This window comes from Hippocampus zosterae, chromosome 11 (genome assembly GCF_025434085.1).
Source record: "Hippocampus zosterae strain Florida chromosome 11, ASM2543408v3, whole genome shotgun sequence".
Lineage (NCBI taxonomy): Eukaryota > Metazoa > Chordata > Actinopteri > Syngnathiformes > Syngnathidae > Hippocampus > Hippocampus zosterae.
Genome location: NC_067461.1, coordinates 19619624 through 19627556, shown reverse-complemented (window position 1 = coordinate 19627556; position 7933 = coordinate 19619624). Strand labels below are relative to the sequence as shown.

At 38.6% G+C, this 7933-nt stretch overlaps 1 long non-coding RNA gene across 1 annotated transcript; it reads right to left on the bottom strand.

The window, feature by feature from the left end:
• Positions 1-758: 758 nt before the first annotated feature.
• On the bottom strand, positions 759-6771 carry LOC127610752 (uncharacterized). Its single transcript, XR_007965023.1, has 4 exons — positions 5373-6771; positions 4355-4432; positions 2100-2177; positions 759-830 (listed from the first exon to the last, which is right to left on the bottom strand). It is a non-coding gene; the product is annotated as an uncharacterized LOC127610752 (long non-coding RNA).
• Between the last annotated feature and the right edge of the window lie 1162 nt (positions 6772-7933).

The following is a 7933-nucleotide window of genomic DNA, read 5'->3' as shown; positions in this document are numbered from 1 at the left end:
ATTATCATTGAACATTGCTCACGGGAGATTTCGGGATGAATATACCACACTATAGAAAGTTAACACTGTTCAGTTCTGTGGAACAGCAATATGGGGACATTCGAACACAGGCTCTCCAGAGTTAGGTTAAGACAAAAGTCATGTCACCTGAAACACACTCAGGTTTTTCAGGTCTGACGAAATATGAGGACATGACGACTGAAATCATGGAGAGTCCATGTTTCTGATTTATAACTTCTCCTGTGTTTGTCAAAGAAAGCTGAAAATTCAAACCTAGTATATAATGATAAGACGTAGTAACCTGTTGTAAGGAAGAAGTGGATCTTCCACTCCTTTCTTGATCTTCAAAAGGTTTCATCAGGATCGGAACACTTGGTGTCTGCAACATAGCAACAGTGCAGTGTCAGAAATATTCAAATTTATTCATCCTGATTAGTTAATAAATGAATAAACATTGTTATTCATTGAACATCGCTCACAGGAGGGTTTGGGATTAATATAAGACACTATAGAAAGTTAACACTGTTCAGCTCTGTGTAACAGCAATATGGGGACATTCGAACACAGGCTCTTCAGAGTTAAGTCCAGACAAAAATCATATCACCTGAAACACACTCCGGTTTTTCAGGTCTAAAGAAATATGAGGACATGACGACTGAAATCATGGAGAGTCCATGTTTCTGATTTATAACTTCTTCTGTGTTTGTCAAAGAAAGCTGAAAACTCAAACCTAGTATATCATGACAAGAAGTAGTAACCTGTTGTAAGGATGAAGTGTATCTATCATTCCATTCATGGTCTCCAGAGGGTTCAGTCAGGTCACTTGGTGTCTGCAACATAACATTACGGTGTCAAAATATTCAGCATTCTTCATTTTGACCAGTTAAGAAATGAATAAATATTAATTATCATTGAACATTGCTCACGGGAGAGTTTGGGATGAATATACCACACTATAGAAAGTTAACACTGTTCAGTTCTGTGGAACAGCAATATGGGGACATTCGAACACAGGCTCTCCAGAGTTAGGTTAAGACAAAAGTCATGTCACCTGAAACACACTCAGGTTTTTCAGGTCTGAAGAAATATGAGGACATGACGACTGAAATCATGGAGAGTCTATGTTTCTGACTTATAACTTCTCCTGTGTTTGTCAAAGAAAGCTGAAAACTCAAACCTAGTATATCATGATAAGAAGTAGTAACCTGTTGTAAGAATGAAGTGGATCTCTCACTCCATTCATGGTCTCCAGAGGGTTCAGTCAGGTCACTTGGTGTCTGCAACATAACATTACGGTGTCAAAATATTCAGCATTCTTCATTCTGACCAGTTAAGAAATGAATAAATATTAATTATCATTGAACATTGCTCACGGGAGAGTTTGGGATGAATATACCACACTATAGAAAGTTAACACTGTTCAGTTCTGTGGAACAGCAATATGTGGACATTCGAACACAGGCTCTCCAGAGTTAGGTTAAGACAAAAGTCATGTCACCTGAAACACACTCAGGTTTTTCAGGTCTGAAGAAATATGAGGACATGACGACTGAAATTATGGAGAGTCTATGTTTCTGACTTATAACTTCTCCTGTGTTTGTCAAAGAAAGCTGAAAACTCAAACCTAGTATATCATGATAAGAAGTAGTAACCTGTTGTAAGAATGAAGTGGATCTCTCACTCCATTCATGGTCTCCAGAGGGTTCAGTCAGGTCACTTGGTGTCTGCAACATAACATTACGGTGTCAAAATATTCAGCATTCTTCATTCTGACCAGTTAAGAAATGAATAAATATTAATTATCATTGAACATTGCTCACGGGAGAGTTTGGGATGAATATACCACACTATAGAAAGTTAACACTGTTCAGTTCTGTGGAACAGCAATATGGGGACATTCGAACACAGGCTCTCCAGAGTTAGGTTAAGACAAAAGTCATGTCACCTGAAACACACTCAGGTTTTTCAGGTCTCAAGAAATATGAGGACATGACGACTGAAATCATGGAGAGTCCATGTTTCTGATTTATAACTTCTCCTGTGTTTGTCAAAGAAAGCTGAAAACTCAAACCTAGTATATCATGATAAGAAGTAGTAACCTGTTGTAAGGATGAAGTGGATCTCTCACTCCATTCTTGGTTTCCAGAGGGTTCAGTCAGGTACCTGTCACTTGATGTCTGCAACATAACAACATTACGGTGTCAAAAGTTTCAGCATTCTTCATTCTGACCAGTTAAGAAATGAATACATATTAATTATCATTGAACATTGCTCACGTGAGAGTTTGGGATGAATATACCACACTATAGAAAGTTAACACTGTTCAGTTCTGTGGAACAGCAATATGGGGACATTCGAACACAGGCTCTCCAGAGTTAGGTTAAGACAAAAGTCATGTCACCTGAAACACACTCAGGTTTTTCAGGTCTGACGAAATATGAGGACATGACGACTGAAATCATGGAGAGTCCATGTTTCTGATTTATAACTTCTCCTGTGTTTGTCAAAGAAAGCTGAAAACTCAAACCTAGTATATAATGATAAGACGTAGTAACCTGTTGTAAGGAAGAAGTGGATCTTCCACTCCTTTCTTGATCTTCAAAAGGTTTCATCAGGATCGGAACACTTGGTGTCTGCAACATAGCAACAGTGCAGTGTCAGAAATATTCAAATTTATTCATCCTGATTAGTTAATAAATGAATAAACATTGTTATTCATTGAACATCGCTCACAGGAGGGTTTGGGATTAATATAAGACACTATAGAAAGTTAACACTGTTCAGCTCTGTGTAACAGCAATATGGGGACATTCGAACACAGGCTCTCCAGAGTTAAGTCCAGACAAAAATCATATCACCTGAAACACACTCCGGTTTTTCAGGTCTAAAGAAATATGAGGACATGACGACTGAAATCATGGAGAGTCCATGTTTCTGATTTATAACTTCTTCTGTGTTTGTCAAAGAAAGCTGAAAACTCAAACCTAGTATATCATGACAAGAAGTAGTAACCTGTTGTAAGGATGAAGTGTATCTATCATTCCATTCATGGTCTCCAGAGGGTTCAGTCAGGTCACTTGGTGTCTGCAACATAACATTACGGTGTCAAAATATTCAGCATTCTTCATTTTGACCAGTTAAGAAATGAATAAATATTAATTATCATTGAACATTGCTCACGGGAGAGTTTGGGATGAATATACCACACTATAGAAAGTTAACACTGTTCAGTTCTGTGGAACAGCAATATGGGGACATTCGAACACAGGCTCTCCAGAGTTAGGTTAAGACAAAAGTCATGTCACCTGAAACACACTCAGGTTTTTCAGGTCTGAAGAAATATGAGGACATGACGACTGAAATTATGGAGAGTCTATGTTTCTGACTTATAACTTCTCCTGTGTTTGTCAAAGAAAGCTGAAAACTCAAACCTAGTATATCATGATAAGAAGTAGTAACCTGTTGTAAGAATGAAGTGGATCTCTCACTCCATTCATGGTCTCCAGAGGGTTCAGTCAGGTCACTTGGTGTCTGCAACATAACATTACGGTGTCAACATATTCAGCATTCTTCATTCTGACCAGTTAAGAAATGAATAAATATTAATTATCATTGAACATTGCTCACGGGAGAGTTTGGGATGAATATACCACACTATAGAAAGTTAACACTGTTCAGTTCTGTGGAACAGCAATATGGGGACATTCGAACACAGGCTCTCCAGAGTTAGGTTAAGACAAAAGTCATGTCACCTGAAACACACTCAGGTTTTTCAGGTCTCAAGAAATATGAGGACATGACGACTGAAATCATGGAGAGTCTATGTTTCTGACTTATAACTTCTCCTGTGTTTGTCAAAGAAAGCTGAAAACTCAAACCTAGTATATCATGATAAGAAGTAGTAACCTGTTGTAAGAATGAAGTGGATATCTCACTCCATTCATGGTCTCCAGAGGGTTCAGTCAGGTCACTTGGTGTCTGCAACATAACATTACGGTGTCAAAATATTCAGCATTCTTCATTTTGACCATTTAAGAAATGAATAAACATTAATTATCATTGAACATTGCTCACGGGAGAGTTTGGGATGAATATACCACACTATAGAAAGTTAACACTGTTCAGTTCTGTGGTACAGCAATATGGGGACATTCGAACGCAGGCTCACCAGATGTTAGGTTAAGGCAAAAGTCATGTCACCTGAAACACACTTGGGTTTTTCAGGTCTAAAGAAATATGAGGAAATGACGACTGAAATCATGGAGAGTCCATGTTTCTGATTTATAACTTCTCCTGTGTTTGTCAAAGAAAGCTGAAAACTCAAACCTAGTATATCATGATAAGAAGTAGTAACCTGTTGTAAGGATGAAGTGGATCTCTCACTCCCTTCTTGGTCTCCAGAAGGTTCAGTCAAGATCCCGTCACTTGGTGTCTGCAACATAACACCATTACGGTGCCATTACGGGACATTCGAACACAGGCTCTCCAGTGTTAGGTCCAGACAAAAGTAATTTCACCTGATCACACTCAGGTTTTTCAGCAACATTACAGTATCAGAAATATTCTAAAAAGTATTCTACAGTAACTGGGAAGTATGAGGGCATGACTGAAATCATGAAAATCAACATTATAGCAACCATAGAGTTTCAGAAATACAGTATGTCGTAGTTACATGACTTTTAAATAAATTAAACTTCATACACAGCACAAGCCGGCTCTTTATGGTAGTTACCACTGTACAGCTCTTATAGCTAACAATTTCAGGACAACAGACATGACTGAGTTCAAATAATAAAGACAACACCCGAAACATACTCTTTCAGACTAAAACAATGTAATGACTGAAAAATAATTCCGGTGACCATTCGTTGTTTTCAACTAAGTAGAGACTTTTGATGGGCAGTACAAATTGCTGATAAAAATGTGGATTTGTCAAACAGCTACCACAGCCTTCTTCAATCAGGTGAAATAAGCATTATGAAGGAAGTTTAAAGGCATCTAATTTTCCTCGACTATTACGGATGTATGCGTTTTTATGAATTGTGATATTTGGTGAAGCACAATATTTTAACAGAAGCCGAATAATTTCTATTTCTATTTTTTCATTCCAAGATATTCCTAGTTCTACATGGCAATACAATATTCTCAATAATTGAATGATAATGGCTGCTAAACATTTTCTTCAAAAGTACTTCAATTATTTTTGCTCCAATATGATCAATGGCATAAAAAATATGCTGTTTATTGTGACAGTTTTGGGGTAAATACAATGTACGAATAAAATCTGTCACTGTGACAGGCTTTGGTTGCAGCTCTTGTCATATGCTTGCGGTAGCCATAAGAATTAGATAGCAGGTAGATTGATAGCATACCTTTATAATCATTGATCCACTGGGCTTTCAAACAAGGCTTGTTGACTCCAGATAAAAGGAGCAGCCTCAGATTCAGGGCTCAGTCTGGTTCTTCTTTGTGACATTATCACCACCAGTAAACATCTACAATGGAAAGTGAGAAGAAGTCAGCCAGACAAGCAAGCACAATATTATGGCAGCACTTATTTTGGCTCAAAAAGTACTGAGCCAAAGGAATATTATTTTCTTCCTCAAAAATACAAAAATTCATTTCATCAAACATTTGCTGGTCAGACTAATAGATTCGGGCAAACCATTTGTCAGGCAGATAACAATGTAAAATTAAAATAGAGTAACACAATATTGTCTTGACCAAATGTACCAACAAAGCTGAATTCTGCTATAATTTCATTGCAAACGTTTGTTTGTTTTTTTCATTGAAACGGTGTACAATTGAATCAGCACAAGAATAAACAGTGTAAATACACCGGGCTTAGCGTAAATGCTAGAAGTGCCTGGCCCACTTTCATTAGGCTACCTGTACTAACTAATTTAAATTAACTGCAATCGAATAAAACAAATACTGCACTGAAATAAATATATGGTACCAAAACCAAGTTCCACAGACTGTGTTGTTAAAGATTTAGAAAAGTTTTCCAGAACCTTGCCTGCAGGACATGTCCACATTACTTTTACTGGAAGCTTATTAGCATGCTAACGATCGAGCTAGCTAGCTAGCTAGCTGTCTTATTGAATGATATTACCTTTGGTGGGCACTGTTAAACACGGTTATATTGAACAACTTCTATGTTACGGTAAGATAAATGAAAAGGAATTGCTTACCCGATGGTCATCCACGCGTGGTCGTGTTTGAGAGTAGGATTGTCTGGCTGCTTCACATGTTGGATTTTGTGTGACTGCTAATTGATGTGACTTATCAGGACGAGGGCGGGGAAAATGTGTGAGTCAGTCCGAAAAAGATGACATTTGAGGTCCTGCACAATGACGTCACTGAAAGTGTGTTAAAAGTGTGTTAAGTACCGAAGTTGGCCACTAGTTTTCCAAATGAAAAGTGAGTCGAAAGTTAAACACACTTAAACACACAATTTCTGAAAATTGTGCTCTTTCAGGACATCACTTATTTTTGGTGTGGGAGTATCCTCGTGAGCTCTAGAGTAGTGTAGACTGCGTGGAAATATGAGGACGCGAAAAATGTCCTCATTTTTCCACAGGTCCTCATTGTGAAGGTGTGTTATCATAAAATTGTCCTGAGATGTCATGAATACAAACGCACACACACACACACACACACACACACACACACACACACACACACGCACGCACGCACGCACGCACACACACACACACACACTCATCCTGTTGTTCTGTTGGGGTTTCAATTATGACAATACACTGGCCATGAGCTGTGTGTGTGTGTGTGTGTGTGTGTGTGTGTGTGTGTGCGTACGTGCATCTTTCATTTACAAGGGTTAAAAATACATGACCGAAGAAGAAAAGAGAGATGGTGTGTTTGTGTCCATTAATCATCACTGTGCTCGAGGCCAAGACCTCTGTACAAACCTATCACACAGCAGGCCACACAAACTTCTCTGAGCAGCACATCTTTATCATTATAGATAGAGAGGGTAAAGTTGTAGTTTTGGTGCCACATGACTTCGCTCTGTTCATCATTTGAATCATTTGATCTGGGTGACAAGTTGTCAATTAACCAATTATAGCAGCTGTCAGTAAAGTTGGTCGTCCAGCTCCAACAGTTCTTCTTTGATGGCACTATTTACAGTTAGTTTTTTTTTTACAAATAACATTTTGGGTCACTTGAGAAGTCATGTTATACTGTTTGCACTGTGTTTGCTTCAGTGTTCTTCGGCTTATCATAAAATATACATTCACTCTGAATGACCGTTGAAAATATAGGTCGGTATGTTTCACAATTATTCGACACACGTAAATGGAGCATCTGATCCACCCTCAATGAAGCCCATCACAGAAAAGTGTCATGTTGTGAAATGTCTTGAAATCACAAGCAATCAAAGTATTTTTTTTTTTTTTAATATTGCAGTAGTTCTTTCCGAAAGATGTGCGTGCCCCTCCTAATGCACATATTCACAGGTGAGGCAGTGACAGAGTGAAGAGTGCGAAAATGCCCCACCACTGCCTCACCACACCCACCAGCCCAACACCCTGAGGGTGACAGCTCGGGTGTCAAAGCCTGGTAATTGGTGGCGGGTTAAGGTGTAAAACAGGGTGACGGTGGCAACTATAATCTCCCAGCTGGTGGTGTGAGCGGAAGGGAGGAAGAGGAGGAGGATGAAGTGCTGCAGTGACAGGGCATAAGGCCATCACACTCTTATCTGCCCGAAATAAAGTGTCCACACAAAGACTATGTACTGTATATAGATACTAAAGTAGAACCTCAAAGGTCAGGTACAATCCATTACAGTGTGCTGGTCAATTTCAGTTTGTTTGGACTTTCATGAAAGAGGTTTTATTTAAATAATCCACAATGAGGTCAAAGTGTCACCATCATATAAATTCTTATTTTCCTGTACAGGCAATAATGA